Source organism: Vombatus ursinus, unplaced genomic scaffold (genome assembly GCF_900497805.2).
Source record: "Vombatus ursinus unplaced genomic scaffold, bare-nosed wombat genome assembly UNPS02014813.1, whole genome shotgun sequence".
NCBI classification, from domain to species: domain Eukaryota; kingdom Metazoa; phylum Chordata; class Mammalia; order Diprotodontia; family Vombatidae; genus Vombatus; species Vombatus ursinus.
Window position 1 is genome coordinate 7,468,816 of NW_020954591.1, and position 16,925 is coordinate 7,485,740.

The window sequence follows — 16,925 nt, forward strand, 5'->3', positions numbered from 1 at the left end:
CACACTGTTTTTCCACTCAAGAAACTAAAGTGGCTCCCTATTGCCTCTAGGATAAAATAAAAACTCCTTTAGCTTTTTAAGCCCTACACAAGCTGGTAAACTTATCTTTCTAGTCTTATTATACATTACTCCTCTTCCCACACTCACAAACTGGATTTCTCCCAGTTCCTCATACATGGCACTCCACCTTCTGTCTTAGTGACTTTGCTGTGACCATCCTACATGCCTGGAATATATTTGCTTCTGATTCCCCCAGCATCTAGTGCCCTTCCTTTCTAACTGCCTCATATTCTGTGTGTGTGTGTGTGTGTGTGTGTGTGTGTATGTATCTATGTATAGTCTCCCTCTAAGAGAATGTAAAGTCCTTCAAAGCAGAGGTTATTTTATTCCTTGTGTTTGTATCCCAAGTGCCTAACATACAGTAAGTGCCTAATAAATGTTTGTCGATTGATTGGACATTTTGTTGTGTGGAAAATGCTTTTTAAGTGTTAAAGTACTGGATAAAACTAATTAGGGTTACCCTAATTACCATAGGAGTCATCCAGGATAAGTGATTTGGACTCACTCTGAATACCTGTGTCTGCCCCTTATATAGTTTAGGTTCTGATTTCCTCTTAGTTTTTGTTTCATCCTTTTCATGCAGAAGTTAATTTACTGGGGCAGGTAGAGGGCACAGTGGATAGAGCTCTGACCTTGGAGTCAGGAGGACCTGAGTTCAAATCCAACCTTAGATACTTGATACTTACTAGGTATGTGACCCTGGGCAAGTCACTTAACCCCAATTGCCTCACCAAAAAGAAAAAAAAAATAGAAGTTAATTCATTTTTGATAAGGGAATATGGAAATAAAATGGGAATTATTTCTGCTGTCTCTTGGTCATCCATTACCATTGTCCATGTACCCAAAACATCTTTTTCCTGGGTATAATTTTTTAAAAAGGCAAACCCCAACACATCTTCTTTTCTTGTCCATAGTATTTTTTCATAAGCCTCAGCTTATTATGAACTTTGTTCTTCTTGACATTATTTTTACTGGTTCATGCCACACCCTTTGGTTGTGTGCCCCTACTTTTAGTTACATGTGTCATTCTAAAATATGAGCTTATCAGAGAGCTCTCCATAGTCAGATGGATTTAATTAGATGCTTATTCTTTTCTTCTTCATTGGAATCACTCTACACTGTTGATAAAATTTTGTTCTTGAGTGTTAATAGACTCTTCAGCAGGGTGCTAATGAAAGACATATTCATTCATTTACTTGTGTCTAACTCTTTGTGACTCCATTTGAGGTTTTCTTGGCAAAGATACTAGAGTGAGTTGCCATTTTCTTCTGCTCATTTTTCAGATGAGGAAACTGAAGCAAACAGAGTTAAGTGACTTGCCCAGGGTTACACAGCTAGTAAGTGTCCGAGGCCACATGTGAACTCAGGAAGATGAGTCGTCCTGACTCTAGGGCCCTTGCTCTATCCACTGTGCCACCTAGCTGCCCCCATAAAAGACATACTGAAATACTAACAATGGTTCTGAGTGTCACACCTGAATATTGATTGGTCTATAGGTAGATAAATATATGTACAGGAGCATTAGGATAGGATTGGAGTAACAGGCTCACAAAGCCAGTGGTTGGACTTTTTCTGATGATATTTTTTTGAAAGGGGCAGTGCCCAACCTTGCTGACCACAAACTTAATTATTATACCTCTTGGTCAGTATGAAGATAAAGGACATGAATGAACAATTCTGAAACAAAATATTACTCAAGATAAAAACAGTATTAAAAGAAAACAAGATCTCCCTGCCCCCTTCCCCAAACTATACAATTCCCAGACCAAAATTTGGCAGAACTCAGTCTCCAGTAAGTCACCAAAGGTTTCCCTACCCTAGCTCCAGAGTAAATTAGGCTTGTCCTTGAAGGAGATACCTAAGAGTTCTATAATGATCTTTTGTGTAGCTATCTAACTTGTTTATATAAAGAAGAAACAAATGTTTTCAAGGCTAAAAGTGAAAGAGATAGGCCAGAATAGAGTTTTTGTACATAAATTCATACCATGGGAAAGCAGGGATGTCAGAACTGTATTTGCAGTTTGGAAAAAAAAAATGTTTGTATATGTATTGAAGAGTAGAGACAGTTTTTTGGGGGGTGGGTGGGAGGGTGTTGGAGAGTGGGCTTTTCTCTCTTACTATCTTGATACTGTTTTGAAAACATTGTTTTGAAAATTTTCTTGTTATGTATTTTCTTCCTTTTCTCTTCTTCTTTCTCTTTTGCTGTTACTTCTTGTTTGTGTTGGATAATATTTACCATGTGTGGGGGTTTTAAATCTTTTTCTCTTTTTGGCTTGGAGAAGAGCTCAAAGTACATTTGCTACTGTCACTTTCTCTCTTTATTGTCCTGTCCTATCTGTCCAAAGTCCTATCTTTGGACTTAGATGACAAGTCACAGTCTCTACTTCTGTCCCCAGTATTCTAGCTTTGTGTGTCTTCCCCTTCTTTTGAACCTTTACCTCTGTTCACTCCCTTCTGTGAATGTGTCATCTCTGAACAACTGCGGTATGTATGTGTTTACTATTAGAAACAGGTAAGGCTAAGTTTATGATGCCAAGTAGTTATTTTGTTGAACTAATTTATTTTCTTAATAAACAATGATTTCCATACTTGTCAATGGGCTGAACTTCCAATATGATCAATATATCTTTTAATTCTATGAGCATAGGAAATTTGTGTACCTGTTTTCAAAGAGAGATTTGTGATATTGTGAGTTTTGGGGCACAATATAGTAAAATTCACAAAGCCAAAAGATACTAAATTCATGAAACTTGTGGAATAGTTATACAGGAAGCACATCTGTGAGAGGAGTCTCTCTGACATGAGTCTTCCATCTTCCATTCTTCATCCTAGACTATGAGAGCTATACCTATCGTTTCTCTGAAATTCTTAAAGTCTAGGATATATGCCAGAGTAGAGTCAGTATTTTCCTTGGCGATTAGGACCTCTAGGACGGTATTAGCACTTGATACAAAGATTCTTGTTTCCATTTTGATAACAAGTTCCTCCTTGTCATCCTGACATCCTGACACACTTTTTTAAAAATGTGTTTCTGAAGATGACATTACCAACAAACTAGGTCAAGAAAGCTTCAGATGTTCTGCTCTTAATGAAAAAAAGAGTTCCAAGCAGATGCCCAGATAGCTGCAATCCTCCACATTACATCTTGGTTCTGTGCTATTTTTTGTGATCTGTATCTAGAACTCATTTTCAACTTCTTCAACTTGACCAGGTGGTCTATCTGTAGTATATTCCCACAGTAGGATCACACCTGTATCTCCCTACTATACCCTCACTCGCATATTCTCTGCTAGGCTTTCCCTAGCAGAGTGGTGACATTTTCCACACAAGTATACTACATCATAACATGTAGAGTTATGCTATTCCCTTTCTACCTATTCTAATGCTTTTGAATAAGGGACAGTTTTCTGTTGCTGTGTTCCACTCATGTATCCAATCCTTCAAGGCCTTTTTTTAAATGTTCACATTAGTCATATAAAAAAGAATTAGAACCAATAGGAGGAACCACAAGAAAGAAGAAACAAAGCAAAACAGAAAAAAAAAAAGGAGCAAATAGCATGCTTCAATCTGCATTCAAACTCCGTAGTTCTTTCTTTGGATGTGGACAGCATTTTCTATCATGAGACTTTTGGAGATGTCTTAGATCCTTGCATTGCTGAGAAGAGCTAAGTCTATCAAAGTTAGTCATCGCATAACGTGGCTGTTACTGTGTACAACATTCTCCTGGTTCTGCTCACTTCACTCAGCATCAGTTCATACAAGTCTTTCTAGGTTTTTCTGAAGTCAGCCTATTCATCATTTCTTATAGCACAATAGTATTCCATTCCATTCATATACCACATCTTGTTCGGCCATTCCTCAATTGATGGGCATTCCCTCAATTTCCAATTCTTGGCCACCACAGAAAGAGCTGCTATACATATTTTTGTACATGTGGGTCCTTTTCTCATTTTTATGATATCTTTGGGATACAGCCCTAGAAGTGCTATTGCTGGGTCAAAGGGTATGCACATTTATATAGCCCTTTGGGCATAGTTCCAAATTGCTCTCCAAAATGTATCACCTTCAAGGCCTTTTGGATTCCTTTAAGGTCATGCTTACTTCCTTGTTTTAAAAATATGACCATAGACAGCGTTGGGCCTGACCCTGGACAAGTTGTCATTTCCCAGGGAGCTCTAACAACCCTTCCAGTTCTGCTGTACCTAGTTGTTTTTGTAGTGTGATGATTCGTTTTCATACCTCCAGAGATATTATTGAATTTCTGTATCTTATGTGACCTTTAGGAGTTGAGCTCCCTCTTCCCCTGTTCTAATTTATAGAATCAAACATTAGGAAAATAGAAAATAACTACCTTCCTCTAGGATCACCTCCCAACTAATTAAATTAACATCCTCAAATTTCCAGTTAGTCCTCATTTGTTGAACACCTACTTTAAAGCAGACAATATTAGGTGCTGTGCAGAGACAGGATTGTAATGGAAGGTTTGGAATCATGGGAGGAGGCATATATTAACAAAGGTCTTTGGCAAATTGTATGGGCCTGAGATGCTAAACCAATAATTTGGTATATCCATAAAAATGGAGAGAGGCATTGTTATGCTATGATATACTTATATCACTTTTATGTTGCTCAAATTCCTTTATTATATAGGATTTTGGTTAACTCTTTGTAATTGACCCAAGTATCCAATCAACATGAAAAAGGTTATTTTTTATTTATTAGGAATAGTTAAAAAGTCTTCAACAGGTGGGGAAAAGTGGTTCTAAAACTTTTATGTTATGGACCACTTTGGCAGCCTGGCAAGCCTATGTTCCAGAATAATGTTTGTAAATGCATAAAATAAAATACATAGAATTGCAAAGTAAACCAGTTCTATTGAAATATGTTTATCAAAACATGCAAATTAAAAAAACAATTTTACAGACCCCAGGTTAAGAACCTGTGGAATAGGAACTATGTAAATTAGGAATTGTATTATAGTATTTTAAATGATTTGATATTTTCTGCTAACTTTCTGTTCTTGTATTGCTTCTGAAGATTATTTTATGTTGCATACTTTTCTCAATCTTGGCATCATCATGAAAGGATCTATTGATGGGGACTTTAGTTAATTAGATGTCTGCAGTAATACTTTCTGTAAAAAGTGGAAGAACTAATAACTTCTTGACTTGCTGTAATGATAATTTCATGCTTCAAAATATGGAGAAATCAACAAAGGGAAATTCTGTTATGGGTCTTATTCTTATCAACTGGAAAATTAATTTCTAAAGCAGAAATTATGGGAAACTTGGGAGCAAGTGGCCAATCTTGGGTTTATAATAGAAGGAGAGGTAGGCTGAGATTGTTCTGACATATGTCTTAGATTTGGGAAGAATAGATTTCGAAGTGTCCATAGGAAGGACAGATGAAATCACATGATTTAAAATTCCAATGGAGAAATCAGCTCAGGAGAAATGCTAAGCTCTCCAAGGTAAAATTCTGAAGTCACAAAAAGAAATAAGTCCAATAAGGAGGAAAAAAGGAAGTTGTCTAAAGAACCTGATGTGAATGTTCAGAGAACTCATCAAATAATTGAGATTTAAAATAGACAAATATAGAATATGGAAGCAATGACGAGTAAGAAAGGATACAAAAAGTATGGCACAGTGCTATGAGAGTAACTTCACAAGGCTTAGAGCTTAGTATGAATTGAGGTTAGTGGGGAAAGCTGAAGATAACAAATAGTATTTTTAGTTACTTCAGGGAAAAGGAGAGGATCAAAGAAAGGATAAGACCACTGGTAGAGGGGAAAGGACGCTGATGCCTAAAGCCAGAGCAACGCTGCTCCTATTTTGCTTCTATTTTCTTTACAAGAACACCTAGGGGCCCTTTCATCAGTTCGAGTCACCTGGTCCACAGGTCATCTTCAGGTACTGAAAGGACTGGCACCTATGATTGTGGAGCCATCGTTACTCTGATCTCTGAGAGACTCTAGAGAATGAGAATTAGAGAAAGCAAATGTTCTATTTTTCAAAGAAGGGAAGAAAATTATTTCTATACAATACAGGTTGGTGAACTTGACTTAGATTCCTAAAAAGATTCTGGACTAAATAAAGAGGTTAGTGAACATCTAAAAATGGAAATGATAATCACAACAAGCCAGCATGACTTCATGAAGAAGTGGTCATGACTAATTTCATTCTCTCCTCCTGACAGGGTTACTAAATTGTCAGGTGAGGAGAATGATATAAATATAATGGCACAGTAGATACAGTGCTAGGCCTGGAGTCAGGAGGACCTGAGTTCAAGTCTGACCTCAGACACTTACTATGTGACCCTGTGCAAGTCACTTATTCCTGCTTGCCTCAGTTTCCTCATCTGTAGAATGAGTTGGAGAAGAAAAGAGCAAACCACTTCATTATCTTTGCCAAGAAAATCCCAAATGGAGTCATGACGAGTGGGACACAACAGAACAACAATAACCTAGATTTTATCTAGGTATTTGGCAGAATTTCTCATATTCTTTTTTAAAAATTTTTCTAAATTTATTTATTTTTAGTTTTCAGCACTCACTTCCATATTTTGAGATTTTCCAGATTTTGAGTTCTAAAATTTCTTCCCCTCCCTCCCCTCTTCCTCTCCACAAAACAGCATGAAATCTGATACTCTACATATACATTCATATTAAATGTGTTTTCTCAGTAGTCATGTTGTAAAGAATTAAAACCAATGGGAGAAACCATGAGAGAGAAGAAACAAAAAAAAAAAGAAAGAGAGAGACAGAGGGAGAGCAAATAGTACTCTTCAATCTGCATTCAGATTCCATATTCTTTTTCTGGATGTGGACAGCATTTTCCATCTTTAATCTTTTGGAGTTGTCTTTAGATCCTTGCATTGCTCTCATGTTATTCTTTTTTCTGGGTAATTTAATCATTTTGTTAATAAGGCCAGCACATTATTAACAAAAGGACGGTCATTTGGCTGTCTCTCTTAGATCAATGTCCATCATGGCTGTGGCACAGGGCTCAGGGCTTATGTATTCTTTTGGAAGAGGAGTGGCAGTCAACTCTGACCGGTTAACACAGTGGGAGGTGGGGCTGAGAGGGACATCAAGTCTCATTTGGATAGAGAAACTATCTCAGTGCTCAGACTGTCCCCAGCTTTGGGCTATCTATTCCAAGAATGTATACCCCACCCAAACCTGGGCAGATCACAGCAGCTTCCACCAAGGGGGGGTCTTGAACAAGATAGATAGTCCATTCTCATTATCAGCAATGTCCTTCAAGAGACTGAATTTTAAAAATCAGGACTTTGGAAGAAGGGGAGAACACTGAGTCTCCCCAAATTATTGGTTATTAATAATCATTTCTCTCCTTGTATAATGTGTGTTGTTTCAGTCATGTCTGTCTCTTTGTGAGCCCATTTGGGTTTTTTTTAATACTAAATTTATTTATTTTTAGTTTTCAACATTCACTTCTATAAGATTTTGAGTTCCAAATTTTCCTCCCCGTCTCTCCTCTCCCTCCACCCCAAAATGGCATGTAAATTAATATAGACTCAACATATATATTCCTGTTAAACATATTTTCACATTAGCCATGTTGTAAAGAAGAATTAGAACCAATGGGAGAAACCATGAGAGAGAAGAAACAAAGAAGAAAAAAGGAGAGAGCAAATAGTATGCTTCAATCTGCATTCAGACTTCAAAGTTCTTTCTTTGGATGTGGATAGCATTTTCCATCCTGAGTCTTTTGGAGTTGTCTTAGATCCTTGCACTGCTCTCATATTATTCTTGTAGAGAAGGTGGAGTGCTAGACAGTAATAAAATCAGGTGGATTAAGAAATGATCAAATGGCCAGACTAAAAGAGTACTCATGAATGGTTTGACATGGACATGGAAGGAGCTTTTTAGTGGAGTGCCTCAGGTGTCTGTGCTTGTTCCTGTGTTGTTGCTTAGCATTTTTATAAACGATTTTAATAAAGACATAGATGGCATACTTATCAAACCTTCAGATGACAAAGCTTGGAGGGAAAACTAACATAGTAGATGATAGGATTCAAAAGCATTTTGACAGACTAAAATTGTGGGTTAAATTTAATAAGTTAAAATTTAGGAGAGACACTTGGGTTCAAAGAATCACTTTCATAAGTCATTGTTAGACATCAGTTTGTCTGAAAGATATCTGGGGGGTTTAGTGCCGCACAAGGTCAATATGAGTCAATGGTGTGCTATGGCAGTCCAAAAAACTAATGTGATCTTAGACTGAATTTAGAGAATTGTAGCATCCAGCAATAAGGACATGATTGTATTTATTTCTAGGTGTCCCAATTTGAGAAAGCCATTGCTAAGCTAGAGAGGGTACAGATCAGGGCATAAAGGTTTTGAGCTCATGCCATATAAGGATTTGCTAAAGGAACTGGGATGTTTAGCCTGGAGAAGAGATTTAAGAGGGATTAGGATGCTTCTGCTTAAATATTTGAACAGTTGTTATGTGGAAGAGGGATTAGGGTGTTTTGCCAGTAGGAAGAGTGATGGGTAGAGGTTGTGAAGTTGCAAATCTGAGCTTGACATAAAGAAAAAACTTCCCAACAATTAGAGCTATTTAAAAGAAGAATGGACTGGCTCAGGAAGTCGTAGGTTTTCTTCCTTCTCTCCTCCTTCCCCAGGCCTTCAAGCAAAGGCTTAGCAGGTATATGGCAGAAGATGTGCTTTGTGGGGTGTGGGATGGAGTAGGTGACTGCTGAAATTCCTGTCAGCTCCTAAATTCTGTGATTCTGTGAAGGACCTGAAAAGGGGTCAGTTGGTTATATCCAAATATTAGAAATATTTGGGGGAATGAAGCTATAGGATTGGTTGGAAAATTCCTAGCCTCCATTAGTTCTTTTCGTTCTAACTGAGCTACATGCATCTCCTTGTCTCTTCCTCCCCTCCTCCATTAAACAATAACACAAAATAAAACAAAACAAATATTTACACTTATTATTTGAATGAATGAATGATATAGTTTTTATTAAGGGTTTTTTTTGAATGAATAAATGATATAGTTTTTATTAAGGGTTTACTATGTGGCAGGTACTACCAAAGCACGAGGAAAAATATAAACGCAAGCATGACAGTCCTGGACCTCAAGGAACTTACTTTTTTTTTTTTTTAAATTTCAAAAAACGACTTGCAACATCTTTTACAGAAATCCTACTCCACTCCCTCATCACAGCATGTAAGCGGCACCAAGATCTCAAAGCTATGTTATTGGAGTATAATTTCTACCAATGTTGAAAAAGGATCTTTATTGCTATCTTTTGTTTTTATATCACCTTCATTTCTCAATATATCCCTTCCCTCACTTCCCCGCCCCCCCCGAAAGCCATCCTTTATAATGAAGAATTTTTTTTTTTTAAAGAAAAAAATCTGACCTCAGACACTTGACACTTACTAACTGTGTGACCCTGGGCAAGTCACTTAAACCCTGATTGCCTCACCAAAAAAAAAAAAAAAAAGGCAGTTCAGGAAAACTAATCAACATATCAATCAAGTTTAAAAGTGTATTCCATATTCTATATCCATAGTTCCCTTTGCATGCAAAGAATGGAAGGAAATATGTTATGTCTCTTCTTTGAAGCCAAACTTGATGATTATAATTACATAGTACTTAATTTTGATTTGCTGTTCTTTCCATTTACATTGCTGAGGTTGTTGAGATTTTTTTTCCTAATTCTGCCTACTTCACTCTTCATGAGTTCATCTAGATCTTCTCATACCATCCTGTATTCTTCATAATCATCATTTCTTTTGATGCAGCAATAGCCGAAATGGATTTAAGTATACAACATGTATCTTTTGTCTGAGCACTAGCCAAGCAAAAGATGGAGAAACTTATTACCAGAATGTGGGCCACCAAGCGATCAATTATTTTGACTGCAATGGATCATGAAATGGACAAAATAAATGGTCTTTACTCCTATGTAGCTCCCTACTATTTTTGCAGTGAAGATGACAGAGAAGTAAAAAATGAGGCAAAACTTAAAGAATCATCCATTAAATGTTGAAACTATTATTTTTAATCCTTGTCTGAGAAGCAATGATTTTATATCCTACCAGAGGAACTAAACCATATTCCTACCAATATTTTCACTTAAAATGAAATCAGAAGACAAAAAAAAGTTTCAGCTAATTGAAATAATGGCTTCTCAAAGGGATGAATAAAGGAATTGGGAGAGTTCTTTTTGCTTAAAGCCCAAAGGGAAAAAGAATCTCATAGTAAAATGAATACTGGAGAGGAAAAGAGGATCTCAGTTTGAGTTCGACTTCCAAAACTTCTGTCTGAGTGACTGTAAGCAAATCATTTAACACCCATGAGATTCATTTTTCTAACCTGTAAAATGGAGATAATGGAGATTTGACCTACATAGGGTTATTGTAATGAAAATACTTTTTGTAGACCTTATGTAAACACAGCCAATCTTGGCATTTCTTGGGACATCTGGTTATCATGATTTGTAGGGCTCACAATGAACATAAAAAACCAGACCACCATGAACATGACTATAATTTATGTACTAACATCCAATGTAAAGGATGAAGAATTAGAGCTCTATGAAGAAATTGACAGGCTCTCTAGGTAAAAATCTATATTAATACTTGATGACTTACATATGAAAGTAGCCACAGGAAGATGGGAAAATAATAATAATAATAACTAACATTTATATAGCACTTGCCATGTACCAGGCACTGTGCTAAGTGCATTCTAATTATTATCTCATTTCATCCTCCCAACAATCCTGTGAGGTAGGTAGTATTATTATCCCCATTTTACATATGAAGAAACTGAGGCATACAGAAATTAAGTGACTTGTCCAAGGTCACACAATTAGTATCAGAAAGACCTGAGTTCAAATCCAACCTCAGATACTTACTAGCTGTGTGACCCTAGGTAAGTCACTTAACCCTATTTGCCTCAGTTTCCTCATCTGTAAAATGAGCTGGAGAAGGAAATGGCAAACTGCTCCAACATCTTTGCCAAGAAAACTGCAAATGGGGTCAAGAAGAGCTGGACACAACTGAAAAACTCCTGAACAACAACAACTTCCTGACGCCAGGCCTGGTGCTCTTATCCACTGTGCCACTTAGCTGCTTCCAAAATATGTTGAAGAATATGGTCAAGAATAAAGGAAGACAAAAGTTCATAGACTCTTCAGAAGTTAAGGCCTGTGAATAATGAATACTTTCTTCAAGAAGAATTTAAAAAAATAGCAAGCACTGAATGATGTTAAAAAATAAATTCTAGCTCTAGATGAAAACATGGTAATCACTTTAGACTTAGCTGTTCACGTGCAACTGGTTAGAGCAAAGGTCCAACTAAGTAGCACACTAGAAGAAAGGATAAAAATAAGGAGCAATTATAGTAGTTCCAACCTAGCTTCCTTTTTTCAAATTTGTACCATTAGCTCGCTCATTAATATAGGAAGTGGGCAAAAGTAAAGATATTGACTCTGTCACCATTTCTTAAAGAATTTTTTATTGTCACCTGCAATTTCACTGGTGTAGGGAATTCTCAGCCTGGCAACCCTCTCAACTAATGTATGACTTACAGTCTTAGAGAGTGGTGTTGGGGCACTGAATGGTTGGTTAAGTAACTTGTCCAGAGACATATAACCCAAAGAGCCCAGAAATCACTTGAGAACTCACCAAGCTTAGGTACTAAAAGGTCACAGCAGCACCACTTTCATATTAAGAACATGTAAAACATTCCAGAAGAGGAGGATGGAAGACTAAGCAGAATTGCATCAAAAAACAATGAAAAACAGTTGAGAAGAAAATGAGCCTACAGGATGCTTTTGGTGAGATCCAGTTATAACTGATCATCTTAAAATCTTTTGTTTATAAAACTGGAAGGAAGATAACAAACCATTTTGAAACAGAACAGATCTGCCAGTGTTTTTATAGTGAACTATTTTCATTAGCAATATTATGGAACTACCACGTTTGAATTCTACTACCTCAGTACTGAATAAACTATTTGAGGAACTTTAAATGGCTCTTTAAAACCTAAAGCTGGGAAGAGGGATGGAAACTGATCAAATACATACAAAACAGATCTATCCTGGAGGTGACAACTTTAAACAGGTAATAAGCAGCAGGAAGTGACAACTTTAGAAGGACTCTGGGGGATCAATTATCAAAATGCCATAAAGGAAAGATTATAAGAGAATGGTAAAGGTAATAGATGATTCTTTTACTCCCTCCTCAAAAGTGACCAATATCCTTTACACCTAAAAGTAACAGATGCCACCTTTCTGTCTTTTTCATATTATGAAAAACTTTGTCAAATCAAAACTTTTCTAAAATCTAGGTAAATTATACTTAGCAGATTGTTGTACCATTGTTGTACCTAGTTGTACTATTTTAATAGCTGATCGCAATCACTGAACTGTATACCTGTTTTTGTATAGCCATTAAATATTTATGAGAACCATTTTTATATTCTTAATGAAAAAATGAGAAAGGATCAAGCAAGTTTTCACGGATGAATTTCTTTAAGAGACTACCTCTTCTACATACTTATGCACCTGAGTGACAAGTCTAGAAAATATGAATTCACTATTTCTGTTGTGTACTTTTTTTAAAGTATTTGATTTAGTAGAACAAAATCTAGTCTTGAAGGTTATTTTCGGTGTCTCAGTTACACAAGTTAAATTTTAAGAAGACCCCAGACAAATGTGACTATAGAGATACCTTTGTTCAGTAATCCCCAAGTATTGATATCAAGTAAGGTTTTCAGGAAATATGTACTTACCTGAGGTGTTTACCAGTATCATGGAAGATATGAAGTAGTGCGATAGAAAAGGGAAAAAACAAAAACAAAAACTGAATTTGAAGTTAGAAGACCTGTGTTTTGAATCCCAGCTCTGTGCCTGCTTGTCTGACATTGGACAAATCCTTTTCCATTTCTATCCTCCGTTTTCTTATCTGAAGAAAGAAGAGATTGGACTTGATATTTTCTGAGATCCCTTCTAACTTTAAATCCTATGATCTTTGACTTATAATCCTACACACAATTCAAACAAAGAAAGATTCTTTATTGAGGTTCCTCTAAATTCTCCTATTACATATAACATTATTGTTGTTGTTATTCAGTCATGTCTGACTCTTCATGACCCCATTTGGAGTTTTCTTGGCAAAGATACTGCAGTGGTTTGCCATTTCCTTTTCCAGCTCATTTTACAGATGAGGAAACTGAGACAAACAGGGTGAAGTGACTTGCCCAGGGTCACACAGCTAGTAAGTGTCTGAGGCCATATTTGAATTCAGGTCTTCCTGATTCTAAGCCCTGTGCTCTATCCACTGTGCCACCTAGCTGCCCAACATGACATTGTACAAATTGCAAACTACAAAGCCTGCTCTGTGAAATCTATAGCAATGAGGGAGATTAAACCTGAAAAAAAAAACAAAATGGATAAAAAAATGAACATTGTAGCTAGATGAGCCACTCATAGTCATCAACATATATATCTTGTACAGAAGCCATAGCTGGACAGTGAATTAGGCCCAGAATCAAATAGGAGAACATATCAGGCAGGATTGCATTTGGGACATTTCAGTTCTCTCAATGAACCTAAACTGTTTGCTGTCCCAGAGGTACATGTTACAAATGCCAATATTGTTGTGGTGATGTTGTATCAGTCACTAAGTGGTTATCATGTGCCTAATATATGTCCCAGGTATTGTGCTAAGCTTTGGGGATACAAAGAAAGGCAAAAGACAGTCTCTGTTCTCAAGGAGCTCTCGGTCTAGTTGGTAAGACAGTATGCAAATAACTATGTACAAACAAGCTACAAAAAGGCTAAACTGGAGATAATCAACAGAAGGAAAACCCTCACATTAAGGGGGATCAGGACTAATCATGTCATGATAGTGAGCATAAGACTTTTGTGACATTTTAACAATCATGACATGTATTCAAGAAATAGTGTAAAAGATATTGTTGAGGAAATGAATGCCTGGAAAAGGAGGCAGACCAGTCATGCACTGAAAATAAGAGGTAACAGATGCACGTACAAAATATTAGTATTAATATGATATTTAGTATTAATATAATTTAGTGTGTATTAATATAATTTAGTAGGTACATTGGTACCCCCGAAGCATTAAAATGCCTCTAGCATGTTGCCTGGATCCTTTGGCGCATTTGTGGTGTTACTCACACAAGTTCTTATTGAGGTTATTGACTAGCGACTGCCAATAGTACCAGCAATGTGAAGAGACAATGAGAATGTAGCTTTATTCACTCAGAATGAGATACACTCAACCAGCAAGTGGATGAGACTCATTACCTAGTCATATGTTGATGTAGATATAGACCTGGACATAGATATAGATATAGATATAAATATTGATAGACCTCTATAGATTTATCTATCCATCTATCTATCTATCTGTTGGGGTCATACATCGCAATTAGAAATTAGTTATGTCAATGCTTAACAATCCACTCTTAACATCTACCCTTTTCACCTAGATTAAACTAATTCTTGGGCCATCTAACCTAAACATAAGATTCTCAACATAGCAAGTCAGTTGTTTGTATAGCAAAATTATCAATTTAGGCCAAAGAGAGTTATAGTGAGTATGAAACAAAAGCACATGGCTGACATATTATAAAACCCAGGACATTCTCTTAAAAATTAAGTAGTAGATATCAATCAATTGTATTGCAATAAATATAAGAAGGAATACATATACACACACATAACAGCTTGAACAAAACTTCTTAGCAAGACTGAAGAGTCATAATAATTTACAAAACTCAATCTTCCCCTACTCAGCTCTTGAAGCTATTGTTTTGAACAGTAGTGACTATTTGGCAAAATTATCCACACTTAGAGGTGGGAACCTAAATTACAAGTATAGTCTTTTTATGGGACCCAAGCTGCTCCCAGCCACAGACTGAGACATTATTAATAGTAATTTTGCAAGGAACTGGATTTAAACTTCTAAGTTTTGTCTTAAATCTGACACCTAGCTACCTTTCCAAAAACAGGACACTCTAAGAGATGATGTACAATAAACATAACTTTATAAAAAGGAAAATGAAAAATAAAAAAGAATTCTTCTTAATATACATTTAGATAATAGGTTTCACATTCCATTTTCTTGGGTTTAGCTATCTACTTCATGAAGTTGTCTGCTTCTTGTAAATTCTGTCAAAGAAGTCTGTCCCAGACTGCCTTCCACAAAATGTCCAGCTTGATCTGCTTAAACTGGGATGGGCCTTTCTACCTTGTTTCTAGGGCAGATTAGCATAGGTATTTCTTCCAGTATATCCACTTTCCAGGTTCCAAGGCATGTAATGCCACTTGTGGATATTCAAATCCACTAGTGATAAGAATTAATATAATTTAGTAGGGCCTCACAAACCCTAATCACATTGGCCTTCTAGTAATTAGTTCATGTGCTGAAATCCAGTGCAAACCTTATGGCGTTAACCTTATAAATATCAATACTATAGGAAGAATATCAGATTAGGCTACCTTTAACTTATCTGAAATTTTTAGAGAGTTCTAATTTTCACATACCACTTGTTTTTTTCTACCTTGCCCTAGACCTATGAATGATATGAACAATGCTAGAAGAAGAATCTTGAAAAAATTCCTTGGTGACCTGACCTGTAAAATGCATCCTTCTGTTTCTTGATATTATCAGACATACCACAAACAGTAAGACCTGAGTTTAAATCCAGCCTCAGATACTTATTACCTTTGTGACTGTGGGAAAGTTACTTCACCCTGTTTGCCTCAGTTTCCTCATCTATAAAATAGCTGGCAAAGGAAATGGCAAACCACTCCAGTATCTTTGCCAAGAAAACCCCAAATGGGGTTACAAAGAATTGGACATAACTGAAATGACTGAACGCTTATTAAATACAGAAAAGACCTTTTGAAAAGCTTTTATTTTTTCTCCTAGTTTGATACATCCTGATGAAAAAATTGATCATTAGAAATTAAGAAAATTATCACTTTCTGGGGTTTTACGCATACAGTGAATGCATGATAGTTTACTCAAAACCCAGAAATACATTGGCTACTGTTATCCTGGATGTATTAAGGATTTCCATAACAAACCCTAGGGCAGAAAACAAAATATTTTAAACTGGGGTCTGTTGATACTAAGTTGGTTCAAAGATGTAAATTCAATATATATTACTCTGGGTACAATCTGTCCAGTTAGTTTTCATAGATTTCATGATCAGTACTTAAACAATTCATCATATAAATCACTTCTATACTATAAGTAAACTTTTAAGTAATCCTCCCTTTGGCTATAAGTATTTGTGTTGGAGGAGAGAATCTTTGTTCCTCTGTAAACCAATTTACTATTTTAGAATTTACAATGTCTCATTATTCACATATAGTCTTATAGCTTCTTTCTTAGAGGTGATAAGATTTTATATGACTTTTCCAAGGCTAAACCCAGAGGACCTGGAAAGTCCTCAAAGAATTTCCCAAATAATGAGATTTTCCCAAATACTAAGTAATTATCACTATTATTTTTAAAGCAAAATATATTCATTGGAATGCTTAATACAGTTTTAAACCATAAAGACACCATCCTATAGGCAAGTCTCTAATAAAGTGATAGGTCATATTCATAATTTCACAGCATTCATATCAAAAGAGGAGATAAGCTCTCAGTGGCACAAATGTATTACACTATAGGTATTATGCTATAAATTAACATCACTTCTGCATAATAGTTTTCCAAAATCTCAATACAAGAAATTATAAGCATAATACTAACATAAAACAATAACATGGATTTAAAAGATAGACATAATATCCTCATTCAATTAAATGAATCTCTGAATTATCTTACATGAAAAAATTAT